Source organism: Nerophis ophidion, linkage group LG15 (genome assembly GCF_033978795.1).
Source record: "Nerophis ophidion isolate RoL-2023_Sa linkage group LG15, RoL_Noph_v1.0, whole genome shotgun sequence".
Taxonomy (NCBI): Eukaryota; Metazoa; Chordata; class Actinopteri; order Syngnathiformes; family Syngnathidae; genus Nerophis; species Nerophis ophidion.
The window spans coordinates 51,219,692-51,241,346 of NC_084625.1; the positions used below are offsets into that span (position 1 = coordinate 51,219,692).

General features: G+C 28.5%; 2 protein-coding genes across 8 annotated transcripts in view; one reads left to right on the top strand and one right to left on the bottom strand.

Moving 5' to 3' along the window:
• The window catches only part of odad2 (outer dynein arm docking complex subunit 2), a 124,350-nt gene that overhangs the window by 97,663 nt on the left and 5,032 nt on the right, over nt 1–21,655 (top strand). The window lies entirely within an intron of this gene.
• rab18a (RAB18A, member RAS oncogene family) overlaps nt 21,308–21,655 on the bottom strand; it is a 204,476-nt gene continuing 204,128 nt past the window's right edge. For all 7 annotated transcript variants that reach the window (XR_009809881.1, XR_009809885.1, XR_009809882.1 and 4 more), the window contains one exon: nt 21,308–21,518. The gene's annotated coding sequence lies outside the window, so the exon portion shown is untranslated. The remainder of the gene's footprint in view (nt 21,519–21,655) is intronic.

Genomic DNA, 21,655 nt, shown 5'->3' on the forward strand with positions numbered 1-21,655 from the left:
GGTTGTGGGAACAAATATGGGGTTAAATAAATAGAATGGACTTTATTGTCATTATATTTGCATATAACGAGATTAAGACTTGTTTCTTTTGGTTTGTCAGACAGACCTTCAAAGTAGGATCCATCACATGCCTGCGTTTCACCAATCAAATCCAGTCACTGGTGATGTTTGACTCCGTTTCACCAATCAAACAGAGCCAGGTGGTCACATGATTAACAGCACACTTTAAAAAAAAAATTTTTTATAAACCTTTTATTTATAATTTTCAACATTTACAAGCAGTTGAAAATAATAATCAAAGTAAGTACAAAAACAGTACAAAACAGTATAAAAACCGCACAAAACGGCGCCAGTGGGTTGTAAATTCAAAGTAACTAAAGTAGAATGCAAAAAAAATATATATATAAAATAAAACAAAGTGCAAAGCCATAGGCTCACTCAATCTCAGTAAATAACTTAAATTTGGGACACAGCATCATCGTTTTCACAGCTTTTTGGTTGTTAGAGGTAGAGTGTTTTAATGTAGAGTTCTAAATCTTTTGTAAAGCCACAAAAACAGGTCGGGTATTGAGAGACTTACATTTACGAAGCTAAAACTTAGCCAATAGTATAATGAGGTTGCAAAGGTAAAATTCATTTTCAATTTTTTTTTCAATACAGTGTAAAACCAAATATATATTATATTATATATATTATTGTTTTAGTTTCTTAAGAAATTTTCCTGGCTCTGAATTTGTTCATTGCTATTTTTATGTTTTTGTGCATTATTTGTTGCCGTCATCATTAAACGAACAGGTTACTCATAAGTTACTCAGTACTCGAGTAATTTTTTCACAACATACTTTTTACTTTTACTCAAGTAAATATTTGGGTGACTCCTCCTTACTTTTACTTTAGTAATACATCTTTAAAGTAACAGTACTCTTACTTAAGTACAATTTCTGGCTACTCTACACACCTCTGTCCGAGCTACAATATACACCCCCGCCCCCTATTGTAGCCCGGAAGAGTTAGGGCTGCATTGGATTCTGGGTATTTGTTTTGTTGTGTTTATGTTGTGTTACGGTGCGGATGTTCTCCCAAAATGTGTTTGTCATTCTTGTTTGGTGTGGGGGTCACAGTGTGGCACATATTTGTAACAGTGATAAAGTTGTTTATACGGCCACCCTCAGTGTGACCTGTATGGCAGTTGACCAAGTATGTCTTGCAGTCACTTCCGTGGGTCTGCAGAAGCCTCATTCATTATGTGACCCTCTTTGTATGGGTGGGAAAGCAAACGAGACGGCAGGTTGTACAGAACGATTAAGACAGTGACATAACGGCACGCCCCTTAATATCGATGTCCGGGTGAAAACCGGGAGAATGATTGCCACGGTCGATTGTCAGGAGGGGCACTGATATTCGGGTGTTTCCCTTAAAGATCGCGAGAGATGGCAAGTATGTTGCTAGGGCGGGACGGCCATTCAAAGAAGGTGAATTCACTAAAAAGTGCATGTCAGATTTTTTAAAGAAATCTTTTCTTGCGGCCCAGCCTCACCCAGTTTCTGCATCCAGTGGCCCCCAGGCAAATTGAGTTGGAGACTCCTGCACTAGAGTATAAGTTGCATTTTTGGGAGAAATCTATTTGATAGAATGTAACACCAAGACAGTTGTGTTATAAACTAGAACATGGTTGTCGGGGTAGACACAGTCGAATGGGGCTCGGTCTTCAGCATTTAAATGAGACCACCCACTAAACGGCACATCCTGAAAGCGACTTGAAGATGATCTTTGAACCAAAATCTGTGCAGAAGCTTGACCAAAGAACCACCATTACATGTTATGTCGACCACAAGGAAGTCTTTTAAGTGTAGAAAACCCCTAGCAGCTTCTCTCTCACGCATGGATCAGGAATTTTCAGTCCCAGACTCAAACTTTCCAGTTCAAGTTGTGTATTTAAAGTTTCCCTCCATCCCCTTTAGAAGGTAGCGGGACAGTTTTTGGTCCGCTGAAGGCCGCAGGGAATGTTGTTTACCTTCAGCAACAGTTAAACTCGGGTGCCCACACGTCCTAAACCGAGGGCCCGCGAGCCATACCCAAAGCTTTTCATTTATTCCAAATAGTCTTGATGAAAGCTTTCACTCTGGGGTTGTTATGTACTCCCGCCACACCCCAGGGGGCAATGTGTCACAGTGTGGTGTGTACAACCAACCGGTAAACAAAATCTAATTAAATCGTGAAAATCTGACTCTTAACTACGACTGGATAACAAAGTATGAATGCTCACATGTTTCCTGTGTGCAGTGTTCTGAACAAGAGGCAATAATTGTAGAAATCAACGCTTGTACGCTTCATTACAAAACTTTGTCAAATATTGGTGAGTCGATATACTGCATAAATATATTTACTTTGTTTTGTATTTAAATTGATGACTTTGATGTATTTTGTGGTTGGGTTTGTCTGAGAGTAACTCTGGCGATCAGAGCTCGTTAATTCATGGAGCGTTACACCTTAGGTTTAATTGTGTTGAGGGACAAGGGGTAGAAAATGGACATTGTGTGCAATGTTGGATGTACTGTAGATGTTGTTTAATATCTGTATGCATAAACATATATATATTAACAGTAAACCTACATTATTTTTGTAAAATACACAATTTACATTTTTTATATAAAATACACAATGGACATAATATAGAATACACAATGGACATTATTTATGTCAAATACACAGTGGACATTATTTATGTAAAATACACAGTGGACATTTATGTAAAATACACAGTGGACATTATTCATGTAAAATACGCAATGGACATTATTTATGTAAAATACACCATGGACATGTTTTTATATAAAATAGACAATGGACATTATTTATATAAAATACACAATGGACATTATTTATATAAATACACAATGCAGATTTTTTTCAATATAAAATACACAATGCACATTATATAAAATACACCATGGACATCATTTTTGTAAAATACACAATGGACTTTGTATAAAATACACAATGGACATTATATAAAATACACAATGGACATTATTTATGTAAATACACAATGCAGATTTTTTTATATAAAATACACAATGCACATTATATAAAATACACAATGCACATTATATAAAATACACCATGGACATCATTTTTGTAAAATACACAATGGACCTTATATAAAATACACAATGGACATTATATAAAATACAGAATGCACATTATGTAAAATACACAATTCCTTTACCATGAATTGATTAACATGGACCCCGACTTAAACAAGTTAAAAACGTATTGGAGTGTTACCATTTAGAGGTCAATTGTATGGAATATGTACTGTACTGTGCAATCTACTAATACAAGTTTCAATCAATCAAACAATCAAACAATGGACATTATGTAAAATACACAATGAGCATTATATAAAACACACAATGGACATTATTTTTGTAAAATGCATAATGCACATTATGTAAAATACACAATGGACATTATTGATATAAAATACACAATGGACATTATTTATGTAAAATACACAATGGACATTATGTAAAATACACAATGGACATTGTTTATGTAAAATACACAATGGACATTGTTTATGTAAAATACACAATGGACATTGTTTATGTAAAAATGCACAATGGACAATATTTATATAAAATACCCAGTGGACATTGTGTAAAATACACAATGGACATTGTTTATGTAAAAATGCACAATGGACAATATTTATATAAAATACCCAGTGGACATTGTGTAAAATACACAATGGACATTGTTTATGTAAAAATGGACAATATTTATATAAAATACCCAATGGACATTATTTATATAAAATACACAATGGACATTGTGTAAAATGCACAATGGACATAATTTATATAAAATACACAATGGACATTATATCAAATACACAATGGACATTATGTATGTAAAATACACAATGGACATTGTTTATATAAAATACACAATGGACATTATTTGTATAAAATACACAATGGACATTATTTATGTAAAATGCACTATGGACATTATTAATATACAATACCCAATGGACATTATTTATATAAAATACACTATTTACATAAAATACACAATGGGCATTGATTTGTAAAATACTCAAATATTTGTGTAAAAATACACAATGGACGTTATACTTTTGTAATGTTTATTTTATGTTAAAATGATCAGTCCTACAATCCTAAATGAAGGAAGTGTAAAAGAAGGAAGGCAAATAATTCAAAAGGAACACCAATCCCTGACAACACTTCTTGAGCTTCTGTTTCTTTATGCTGTTAACTATCTGCACACGCTGGAATTGAGTAGTGAGTAGCAGACTGAGTAGCAGAATAATTAATTTTATGACAGTGCATTGTGAAAGCCAATTCTCACAGGAATACTTTCTGACCAAACAACATTTCCATGTCGCTCGGAGTCTTGAAACTGCGGCCCCTCTTCATGATGTCGTAGAAGAGCCCTGTCCTAAACGTCCAAGTGGATCGTAGGCTGGCCGAAATTCTGTAAACGGCCAAAGCTCAATTCCCAATTTTAAGTGTTGCAAAGTGTCCTTCCAGTCAGGGGATGCAGAACAAGAAGTGTTTTGTATCCTACCACCTCCCAGCTGGGGAGAGAGCCCCGCGCTTATCTTAGTGGAGCCGTGCGCTCGAGGAGAACTTGCTTGGCGCCGCCTGAGGTTGGCAGCGACTCGGTCTCTGGCACTTCTCAGGCATCCTCTGCTTCCACAAAAGAGTCTTGTTTCGCAAGCTGCATGTTTTCTCCAGGATGCTCACCGAAATGTTTTGGATGCTATTTAAAAATCATTAAAAAAAAAGGCCAACACTGCTGCTTTGACATGCGCTGACATGTCTGTTTGCCTTTTTTTTTTTTTTTTTCAACTAAACGAAAGTGAGGAACAGTGTTCACCATTCCGTGCGAGTTTTAGGCCCTTTTCTAACATGCAAACTGACTCACATGATCTATCGCCGCTTCGTTCAATGTTTATCTTTGTGCAGAAGCTCCTGGGAATGTCATTGCCGTGTCCTTTGATGGTTTGCTCTCCACACAGACGTGTGGCATGTTTGCATGTAACATGGCCGCCTTTTAAGGTTGCAGACCTGGTGGAACTTAGTTTTAGGATTGATGTCATAGATCAGGGGTGGAGGCCCAGGGCGTCCCGGGGACCCGGGAATGACCAAAAGGCACCCAGGACAGCAGCACCCAAAGTAGCCATAACAAACTACATTTCAGTTAACCAAGCGGAGGGGATCTACCTCATTCATATATATCTGGAGACGTGATTGGTGACCAGGCGCTGATGGGCTTGGTGGTACTGGCTGGCTTGGGTGCATCACATGGGGTTGGGTAGTGCGGCGCACACCTCATTACCGCTTCGACTGGCACAGTCAATCTATGTATGTATATTCATGAATTCATATGTAAATATATGTGTAATAATGTATGTATGTGTATATATGTGTGTGTAAATACATGTATTCATATATATGTATGTACATGTGTGAATGTATGTATGCATGAATATACATTCATTCATTTGTAAATGTTTATTTATGTATGTATGTGTATATATGTGTGTATTAATGTGTATATATGTATGTATATAAATTAATTAGTGTATGTGTGTGTGTGTATATATATATATATACAGTATATATATATATGTATGTATGTATATATGTGTGTGTGTGTGTGTATATATGTATGTATGTGCATATATGTATGTATGTGTATATAAGTATGTATGTGTCCATAATTATGTATGTATATATATATATATATATATATATATATATATGTATGTATATATATATATATATATATATATATATATATATATATATGTACCTATATGTATGACTATGTAAATATATATTTATGTACTTATACATATGTATGTATGTATATGTATGTAAAATATATATATGTATATATATGTGTACATATATATATATGTATAGATGTTTATACACATATATATGTGTATATATATATATATGTATATATACACATATACATGTGTATATATATATCTATATGTACAGTATGTGTATATGTATGAATATATATATATATGTGTATGTATATGTGAATGTTTGTGTGTGTGTGTATATATATATATAAACATATATAAGTGTATATATTCATATGTATGTATATATATACACACATATATATGTATCTATACAACACTATGTATACATATGTATATATGTATATATACAAGTATATATGTATATACACGTTTTTATGTACGTATATATGTATGTATACATATACACATATGTATATATACATATACACATATGTGTATATATATATTACCCACGAATATGTATGTGTATATGCAGATATATTTACATATATGTGCGCATATATGTAAATATATATGTATATATACATATGTGTATATATACATATGTATGTATATAAATATATTTATACGTAAGTATATATATATATATATATACATATATACACTTAACTAACAAATGTATATATGTCTACATATGTATATATATATGTATATACATGTTTTTACATATGTATATGTATGTACATACATTCATATGTATGTACATACATACATTCATATGTATGTACATACAGACATTCATATGTATGTACATACATATGTACATACATACGTATATATATATGTATATATAAAAATATATATGTACATACATGTACATATGTATGTACATACGTAGGTATGTACATACATTCATTCATATGTATGTACATACATTCATATGTATGTACATACATTCATATGTATGTAAATACATTCATATGTATGTACAAACATTCCTATGTATGTACATACAATCATATGTATGTACATACATACATTCATATGTATGTACATACATCATTCATATGTATGTACATACATACATTCATATGTATGTACACACATACATTCATATGTATGTACACTCATATGTATGTACACATATACATTCATATGTATGTACATACATACATTCATATGTATGTACATACATCATTCATATGTATGTACATACATACATTCATATGTATGTATGTACATACATTCATATGTATGTACGTACATCATTCATATGTATGTACGTACATCATTCATATGTATGTACGTACATCATTCATATGTATGTACATACATACATTCATATGTATGTACACATATACATTCATATGTATGTACATACATACATTCATATGTATGTACATACATACATTCATATGTATGTACATACATACATTCATATGTATGTACATACATACATTCATATGTATGTACATACATACATTCATATGTATGTACATACATACATTCATATGTATGTACATACATACATTCATATGTATGTACATGCATACATTCATATGTATGTACATACATACATACATACATACATATGTACATACACATGTATGTATGTACATACATACATACATACATATGTACATACACATGTATGTACATACATACATATGTACATACATACATATGTATGTACATACATACATACATTCATATGTATGTACATACATACATTCATATGTATGTACATACATACATATGTACATACATATGTATATATATAAACATATATATGTATGTAAATACGTGTACATATGTATGTACATACATTGGTATGTACATACATTCATTCATATGTATGTACATACATAGGTATATACATACATTCATTCATATGTATGTACATACATTCATATGTATGTAAATACATTCATATGTATGTAAATACATTCATATGTATGTACATACATACATTCATATGTATGTACATACATACATTCATATGTATGTACATACATACATTCATATGTACGTACATAGGTATGTACATACATTCATTCATATGTATGTACATACATAGGTATATACATACATTCATATGTATGTACATACATTCATATGTATGTACATACATACATTCATATGTATGTACATACATACATTCATATGTATGTAAATACATACATACATTCATATGTATGTACATACATTCATATGTATGTACATACATTCATATGTATGTACATACATTCATATGTATGTACATTCATACATTCATATGTATGTACATACATATGTATATATATAAACATATATATGTATGTACATACGTGTACATATGTATGTACATACATTGGTATGTACATACATTCATTCATATGTATGTACATACATTGGTATGTACATACATTCATTCATATGTATGTACATACATAGGTATATACATACATTCATTCATATGTATGTACATACATTCATATGTATGTACATACATTCATATGTATGTAAATACATCCATATGTATGTACATACATACATTCATATGTATGTACATACATACATTCATATGTACATACATAGGCATATACATACATTCATTCATATGTATGTACATACATTCATATGTATGTACATACATACATTCATATGTATGTACATACATTCATATGTATGTACATACATACATTCATATGTATGTACATACATACATACATACATTCATATGTATGTACATACATTCATATGTATGTACATACATTCATATGTATGTACATACATTCATATGTATGTACATACATACATTCGTATGTACATACATACATTCATATGTATGTACATTCATACATATGTATGTACATACATACATTCATATGTATGTACATACATACATTTGTATGTATGTATGTACATACATTCATATGTATGCACATACATATATTCATATGTATGTACATACATACATACATACATTCATATGTATATATGTACATACATACAGTCATATGTATGTACATACATTCATATGTATGTACATACATTCATATGTATGTATATACATTCATATGTATGTACATACATGCATACATTCATATGTATGTATGTACATACATACATTCATATGTATGTACACACATTCATATGTATGTACACACATTCATATGTATGTACACACATTCATATGTATGTACATACATTCATATGTATGTACATACATTCATATGTATGTACACACATTCATATGTATGTATGTACATACATATGTATGTACATACATTCATATGTATGTACATACATTCATATGTATGTACATACATTCATATGTATGTACATACATACATTCATATGTATGTACATACATACATTCATATGTATGTACATACATACATTCGTATGTATGTACATACATTCGTATGTATGAACATACATACATTTGTATGTACATACATTAGTATGTATGAACATACATACATTTGTATGTACATACATTAGTATGTATGAACATACATACATTTGTATGTACATACATTAGTATGCATGTACATACATACATTCATACGTACATACATACATTCGTATGTATGTATATACATACATTAGTATGTATGTACATACATTCATTCATATGTATGTATGTATGTACATACATACATTCATATGTATGTACATAAATACATTCATATGTATGTACATACATTCATATGTATGTACATACATTCATATGTACATAAATACATTCATATGTATGTACATACATTCATATATATGTGCATACATTCATATGTATGTACATACATTCATATGTATGTACATACATTCATATATACTTACATACATTCATATGTATGTACATACATACATTCGTATGTATGTACATACATACATTTGTAGGAATGTACATGCATACATTCGTATGTATGTACATGCATACATTCGTATGTATGTACATACATACTAATGTATGTATGTACTACTAACCCACTAATTGTGGGTTCTTCCGAGGATGTTGTAGTCGTAATGATTTGTGCAGTCCATTGAGACATTTGTGATTTGGGGCTATATAAATAAACATTGATTGATTGATTGATTGACATACATTCATACGTATGTACATACATATGTATATATATATATATGTGTATATATATAAACATATATATGTACATACATGTACATATGTATGTACATACATACATTCATATGTACATACATTCATATGAATGTATGTATGTACATACGTACATTCATATGTATGTACATACATACATTCATATGTGTGTACATACATACATTCATATGTGTGTACATACATACATTCATATGTATGTACATACATACATTCATATGTATGTACATACATACATTCATATGTATGTACATACATACATTCATATGTATGTACATACATACATTCATATGTATGTACATACATACATTCATATGTATGTACATACATACATTCATATGTATGTACATACATATGTACATACATACGTATATATATGTATATAAATAAACATATATGTACATACATGTACATATGTATGTACATACATTCATTCATATGTATGTACATACATTCATATGTATGTAAATACATTCATATGTATGTACGTACATACATTCATATGTATGTACGTACATATGTATGTACGTACATACATTCATGTGTATGTACGTACATACATTCATGTGTATGTACGTACATACATTCATATGTACATAAATACATTCATATGTATGTACATACATTCATATATATGTGCATACATTCATATGTATGTACATACATTCATATGTATGTACATACATTCATATATACTTACATACATTCATATGTATGTACATACATACATTCGTATGTATGTACATACATACATTTGTAGGAATGTACATGCATACATTCGTATGTATGTACATGCATACATTCGTATGTATGTACATACATACTAATGTATGTATGTACTACTAACCCACTAATTGTGGGTTCTTCCGAGGATGTTGTAGTCGTAATGATTTGTGCAGTCCTTTGAGACATTTGTGATTTGGGGCTATATAAATAAACATTGATTGACATACATTCATACGTATGTACATACATATGTATATATATATATATGTGTATATATATAAACATATATATGTACATACATGTACATATGTATGTACATACATGGGTATGTACATACATTCATATGTATGTACATACATACATTCATATGTACATACGTACATTCATATGTATGTACATACATACATTCATATGTGTGTACATACATACATTCATATGTATGTACATATATACATTCATATGCGTGTACATACATACATTCATATGTATGTACATACATACATTCATATGTATGTACATACATACATTCATATGTATGTACATACATACATTCATATGTATGTACATACATACATTCATATGTATGTACATACATACATTCATATGTATGTACATACATACATTCATATGTATGTACATACATATGTACATACATACGTATATATATGTATATAAATAAACATATATGTACATACATGTACATATGTATGTACATACATTCATTCATATGTATGTACATACATTCATATGTATGTAAATACATTCATATGTATGTACGTACATACATTCATATGTATGTACGTACATATGTATGTACGTACATACATTCATGTGTATGTACGTACATACATTCATATGTACATAAATACATTCATATGTATGTACATACATTCATATATATGTGCATACATTCATATGTATGTACATACATTCATATGTATGTACATACATTCATATATACTTACATACATTCATATGTATGTACATACATACATTCGTATGTATGTACATACATACATTTGTAGGAATGTACATGCATACATTCGTATGTATGTACATGCATACATTCGTATGTATGTACATACATACTAATGTATGTATGTACTACTAACCCACTAATTGTGGGTTCTTCCGAGGATGTTGTAGTCGTAATGATTTGTGCAGTCCTTTGAGACATTTGTGATTTGGGGCTATATAAATAAACATTGATTGACATACATTCATACGTATGTACATACATATGTATATATATATATGTGTATATATATAAACATATATATGTACATACATGTACATATGTATGTACATACATGGGTATGTACATACATTCATATGTATGTACATACATACATTCATATGTACATACATTCATATGAATGTATGTATGTACATACGTACATTCATATGTATGTACATACATACATTCATATGTGTGTACATACATACATTCATATGTATGTACATATATACATTCATATGCGTGTACATACATACATTCATATGTATGTACATACATACATTCATATGTATGTACATACATACATTCATATGTATGTACATACATACATTCATATGTATGTACATACATACATTCATATGTATGTACATACATATGTACATACATACGTATATATATGTATATAAATAAACATATATGTACATACATGTACATATGTATGTACATACATTCATTCATATGTATGTACATACATTCATATGTATGTAAATACATTCATATGTATGTACGTACATACATTCATATGTATGTACGTACATATGTATGTACGTACATACATTCATGTGTATGTACGTACATACATTCATGTGTATGTACGTACATACATTCATGTGTATGTACATACATACATTCATGTGTATGTACGTACATATGTATGTACATACATACATTCATATGTATATATATAAACATATATATGTATGTACATACGTGTACATATGTATGTACATACATAGGTATGTACATACATTCATTCATATGTATGTACATACATAGGTATGTACATACATTCATTCATATGTATGTACATACATTCATGTGTGTAAATACATTCATGTGTGTAAATACATTCATATGTATGTAAATACATTCATATGTATGTGAATACATTCATTTGTATGTACGTGAATACATTCATATGTATGTACATACATACATTCATATGTATGTACATACATACATTCATATGTATGTACATACATACATTCATATGTATGTACATACATACATTCATATGTATGTACATACATCATTCATATGTATGTACATACATCATTCATATGTATGTACATACATACATTCATATGTATGTACATACATACATTCATATGTATGTACATACATACATTCATATGTATGTACACACATACATTCATATGTATGTACACACATACATTCATATGTATGTACACACATACATTCATATGTATGTACACACATACATTCATATGTATGTACACACATGCATTCATATGTATGTACACACATACATTCATATGTATGTACACACATACATTCATATGTATGTACACACATGCATTCATATGTATGTACACACATGCATTCATATGTATGTACACACATGCATTCATATGTATGTACACACATACATTCATATGTATGTACATACATACATTCATATGTATGTACATACATACATTCATATGTATGTACATACATACATTCATATGTATGTACATACATACATACATATGTACATACATATGTATGTACATACATACATATGTACATACATACATTCATATGTATGTACATACATACATATGTATATATATAAACATATATATGTATGTACATACGTGTACATATGTATGTACATACATTGGTATGTACATACATTCATTCATATGTATGTACATACATTCATTCATATGTATGTACATACATTCATATGTATGTAAATACATACATTCATATGTATGTAAATACATACATTCATATGTACGTACATACATACATTCATATGTATGTACATACATACATTCATATGTACATACATAGGTATGTACATACATAGGTATATACATACATACATTCATATGTATGTACATACATACATTCATATGTATGTACATACATACATTCATATGTATGTACATACATACATTCATATGTATGTACATACATACATTCATATGTATGTACATACATACATTCATACATACATACATTCATATGTATGTACATACATATGTATGTACATACATACATATGTACATACATATGTATATATAAACATAAATATGTATGTACATACGTGTACATATGTATGTATATACATTGGTATGTACATACATTCATTCATATGTATGTACATACATAGGTATATACATACATTCATTCATATGTATGTACATACATTCATATGTATGTACATACATACATTCATATGTATGTACACACATACATTCATATGTATGTACATTCATATGTATGTACATACATACATTCATATGTATGCACATACATACATTCATATGTATGTACATACATACATACATACATACGTATGTATGTACATACATACATTCGTATGTATGTGCATACATACATTCGTATGTATGTGCATACATACATTCGTATGTATGTACATACATTCATATGTATGTACACACATACATTCATATGTATGTACATACATATGTACATACATATGTATGTACATACATATGTATGTACATATGTACATACATACATTCATATGTATGTACATACATACATACATACATATCTATATATATAAACATATATATGTATGTACATACGTATACATATGTATGTACATACATTGGTATGTACATACATTCATTCATATGTATATACATACATAGGTATATACATACATTCATTCATATGTATGTACATACATTCATTCATATGTATGTACATACATTCATTCATATGTATGTACATACATTCATATGTATGTAAATACATACATTCATATGTATGTACATACATACATTCATATGTACGTACATACATACATTCATATGTACATACATAGGTATGTACATACATTCATTCATATGTATGTACATACATAGGTATATACACACATACATACATTCATATGTATGTACATACATACATTCATATGTATGTACATACATACATTCATATGTATGTACATACATTCATACATACATACATTCATATGTATGTACATACATATATATGTACATACATATGTATGTACATACATACATATGTACATACATATGTATATATAAACATAAATATGTATGTGCATACGTGTACATATGTATGTACATACATTGGTATGTACATACATTCATTCATATGTATGTACATACATAGGTATATACATACATTCATTCATATGTATGTACATACATTCATATGTATGTACACACATACATTCATATGTATGTACATACATTCATATGTATGCACATACATACATTCATATGTATGTACATACATACATACATACGTATGTATGTACATACATACATATGTATGTACATACATACATACGTATGTATGTACATACATACATTCGTATGTATGTGCATACATACATTCATATGTATGTACATACATACATTCATATGTATGTACATACATTCATATGTATGTACACACATACATTCATATGTATGTACATACATACATATGTACATACATATGTATGTACATACATATGTATGTACATACATACATATGTACATACATACATTCATATGTATGTACATACATACATACATATGTATATACATACATACATACATATGTATATATATAAACATATATATGTATGTACATACGTGTACATATGTATGTACATACATTGGTATGTACATACATTCATTCATATGTATATACATACATAGGTATATACATACATTCATTCATATGTATGTACATACATTCATTCATATGTATGTACATACATTCATTCATATGTATGTACATACATTCATATGTATGTAAATACATACATTCATATGTATGTACATACATACATTCATATGTACGTACATACATACATTCATATGTACATACATAGGTATGTACATACATTCATTCATATGTATGTACATACATAGGTATATACACACATACATACATTCATATGTATGTACATACATACATTCATATGTATGTACATACATACGTTCATATGTATGCACATACATAAATTCATACATACATACATTCATATGTATGTACATACATATATATGTACATACATATGTATGTACATACATACATATGTACATACATATGTATGTGCATACATACATATGTACATACATATGTATATATAAACATATATATGTATGTACATACGTGTACATATGTATGTACATACATTCATATGTATGTACATACATACATTCATATGTATGTACACACATACATACATTCATATGTATGTACATTCATATGTATGTACATACATACATTCATATGTATGCACATACATACATTCATATGTATGCACATACATACATTCATATGTATGTACATACATACATACGTATGTATGTACACACATACATTCGTATGTATGTGCATACATACATTCATATGTATGTACATACATACATTCATATGTATGTACATACATTCATATGTATGTACATACATTCATATGTATGTACACACATACATTCATATGTATGTACATACATACATATGTACATACATATGTATGTACATACGTGTACATATGTATGTACATACATTGGTATGTACATACATTCATTCATATGTATATACATACATAGGTATATACATACATTCATTCATATGTATGTACATACATTCATTCATATGTATGTACATACATTCATATGTATGTACATACATACATTCATATGTATGTACATACATACATTCATATGTATGTACATACATACATTCATACATACATACATTCATATGCATGTACATACATATATATGTACATACATATGTATGTACATACATACATATGTACATACATGTGTATATATAAACATATATATGTATGTACATACGTGTACATATGTATGTATGTACATATGTATGTATGTATGTACATATGTATGTATGTACATACATATGTATGTACATATGTATGTATGTATGTACATACATATGTATGTACATATGTATGTATGTACATACATATGAATGTATGTGTGTACATACATATGAATGTATGTACATACATATGAATGTATGTACATACATATGAATGTATGTACATACATACATACGTATGTATGTACATACATACATTCGTATGTATGTGCATACATACATTCGTATGTATGTACATACATACATTCATATGTATGTACATACATTCATATGTATGTACATACATTCATATGTATGTACACACATACATTCATATGTATGTACATACATACATATGTACATACATATGTATGTACATACATACATACATACATATGTACATACATATGTATGTACATACATACATACATATGTACATACATATGTATGTACATACATACATACATATGTACATACATACATTCATATGTATGTACATACATACATATGTATGTACATACATACATACATAGGTATATATAAACATATATATGTATGTACATACGTGTACACATGTATGTACATACATTGGTATGTACATACATTCATTCATATGTATATACATACATAGGTATATACATACATTCATTCATATGTATGTACATACATTCATTCATATGTATGTACATACATTCATATGTATGTACATACATTCATATGTATGTACATACATTCATATGTATGTACATACATACATTCATACATACATATGTATGTACATACATACATATGTACATACATATGTATATATAAACATATATATGTATGTACATACATGTACATATGTATGTACATACATAGGTATATACATACATTCATTCATATGTATGTACATACATTCATATGTATGTACATACATACATTCATATGTATGTACACACATACATTCATATGTATGTACATTCATATGTATGTACATACATACATTCATATGTATGCACATACATACATTCATATGTATGTACATACATTCATATGTATGTACATACATTCGTATGTATGTGCATACATACATACGTATGTATGTACATACATGCATTAATATGTATGTACATACATTCATATGTATGTACACACATACATTCATATGTATGTACATTCATATATTAATATGTATGTACATACATACATACATACATACATATGTATGTACATACATACATATGTACATACATATGTATATATAAACATATATATGTATGTACATACGTGTACATATGTATGTACATACATTGGTATGTACATACATTCATTCATATGTATATACATACATAGGTATATACATACATTCATTCATATGTATGTACATACATTCATTCATATGTATGTACATACATTCATTCATATGTATGTACATACATTCATATGTATGTACATACATTCGTATGTATGTACATACATCTATTCATATGTATGTACATACATACATTCATACATACATATGTATGTACATACATACATATGTACATACATATGTATATATAAACATATATATGTATGTACATACATGTACATATGTATGTACATACATAGGTATATACATACATTCATTCATATGTATGTACATACATTCATATGTATGTACATACATACATTCATACATATGTATGTACATACATTCATATGTATGTACACACATACATTCATATGTATGTACATTCATATGTATGTACATACATACATTCATATGTATGCACATACATACATTCATATGTATGTACATACATTCATATGTATGTACATACATTCGTATGTATGTGCATACATACATACGTATGTATGTACATACATGCATTAATATGTATGTACATACATTCATATGTATGTACACACATACATTCATATGTATGTACATTCATATATTAATATGTATGTACATACATACATACATTCATACATACATACATATGTATGTACATACATACATATGTACATACATATGTATATATAAACATATATATGTATGTACATACGTGTACATATGTATGTACATACATTGGTATGTACATACATTCATTCATATGTATATACATACATAGGTATATACATACATTCATTCATATGTATGTACATACATTCATTCATATGTATGTACATACATTCATTCATATGTATGTACATACATTCATATGTATGTACATACATTCGTATGTATGTACATACATCTATTCATATGTATGTACATACATACATTCATACATACATATGTATGTACATACATACATATGTACATACATATGTATATATAAACATATATATGTATGTACATACATGTACATATGTATGTACATACATAGGTATATACATACATTCATTCATATGTATGTACATACATTCATATGTATGTACATACATACATTCATACATATGTATGTACATACATTCATATGTATGTACACACATACATTCATATGTATGTACATTCATATGTATGTACATACATACATTCATATGTATGCACATACATACATTCATATGTATGTACATACATTCATATGTATGTACATACATTCGTATGTATGTGCATACATACATACGTATGTATGTACATACATGCATTAATATGTATGTACATACATTCATATGTATGTACACACATACATTCATATGTATGTACATTCATATATTAATATGTATGTACATACATACATACATTCATACATACATACATATGTATGTACATACATACATATGTACATACATATGTATATATAAACATATATATGTATGTACATACGTGTACATATGTATGTACATACATTGGTATGTACATACATTCATTCATATGTATATACATACATAGGTATATACATACATTCATTCATATGTATGTACATACATTCATTCATATGTATGTACATACATTCATTCATATGTATGTACATACATTCATATGTATGTACATACATTCGTATGTATGTACATACATCTATTCATATGTATGTACATACATACATTCATACATACATATGTATGTACATACATACATATGTACATACATATGTATATATAAACATATATATGTATGTACATACATGTACATATGTATGTACATACATAGGTATATACATACATTCATTCATATGTATGTACATACATTCATATGTATGTACATACATACATTCATACATATGTATGTACATACATTCATATGTATGTACACACATACATTCATATGTATGTACATTCATATGTATGTACATACATACATTCATATGTATGCACATACATACATTCATATGTATGTACATACATTCATATGTATGTACATACATTCGTATGTATGTACATACATGCATTAATATGTATGTACATACATTCATATGTATGTACACACATACATTCATATGTATGTACATTCATATATTAATATGTATGTACATACATTCATATGTATGCACATACATACATTCATACATATATATGTATGTACATACATACATATGTACATACATATGTATATATAAACATATATATGTATATACATACATTCATTCATATGTATGTACATACATTCATATGTATGTACACATACATTCATATGTATGTACATTCATATGTATGTACATACATGCATTAATATGTATGTACATACATTCATATGTATGTACACACATACATTCATATGTATGTACATTCATATATTAATATGTATGTACATACATTCATATGTATGCACATACATACATTCATACATATATATGTATGTACATACATACATATGTACATACATATGTATATATAAACATATATATGTATATACATACATTCATTCATATGTATGTACATACATTCATATGTATGTACACATACATTCATATGTATGTACATTCATATGTATGTACATACATGCATTAATATGTATGTACATACATTCATATGTATGTACATACATTCATATGTATGCACATACATACATTCATATGTATGTACATACATACATATGTACATACATATGTATATATAAACATATATATGTATGTACATACATTCATATGTATGCACATACATACATTCATACATACATATGTATGTACATACATACATATGTACATACATATGTATATATAAACATATATATGTATGTACATACGTGTACATATGTATGTACATACATAGGTATATACATACATTCATTCATATGTATGTACATACATTCATATGAATGTATGTATGTACATACATATGAATGTATGTACATACATACATATGAATGTACGTACATACATTCATATGTATGTACACACATACATTCATATGTATGTACATTCATATGTATGTATATACATACATTAGTATGTATGTACATACATTCATATGTATCCACATACAATATGTACGTACGTACATACATATGTACATACATACGTACACACAAATATGAACATATGTATTTACATTCATACAAAAATATGTATATTTATACATATGTTTGTATATACATATGTTGTAAAGACTTCCTGCCATAATAGTGATAGTTACATGTACCATCAAGGAAACACATCTTACTGAGCATGTTTAACTAGTGTTTATTTTCAACAAAGACTTGTCTTTCCTTCCGATGTCTTCCCAGCTGCTCCTCTCCTGCAGTCTGCCGCGTTGTCGTCGCTGTGTTGGGCTTGTTCTCAGTCATTCTCGTTCATCTGGTTCTTATACTCATTCTTTTGCTTCCATCAAGCCTGGGTCTATCTGTTCAGCTGCATTCTCCGCCTCCTGGCCACCATCTTGAGCAGGGTCAAAGCATGTTCTGACACACACTCAGTCCATCCAGCCGCAATATGTGTTTGTATGTATGTACATACTTTTATACATTTGTATAAATGTATGTACATACATATATCTACACACACGTATGGATGTA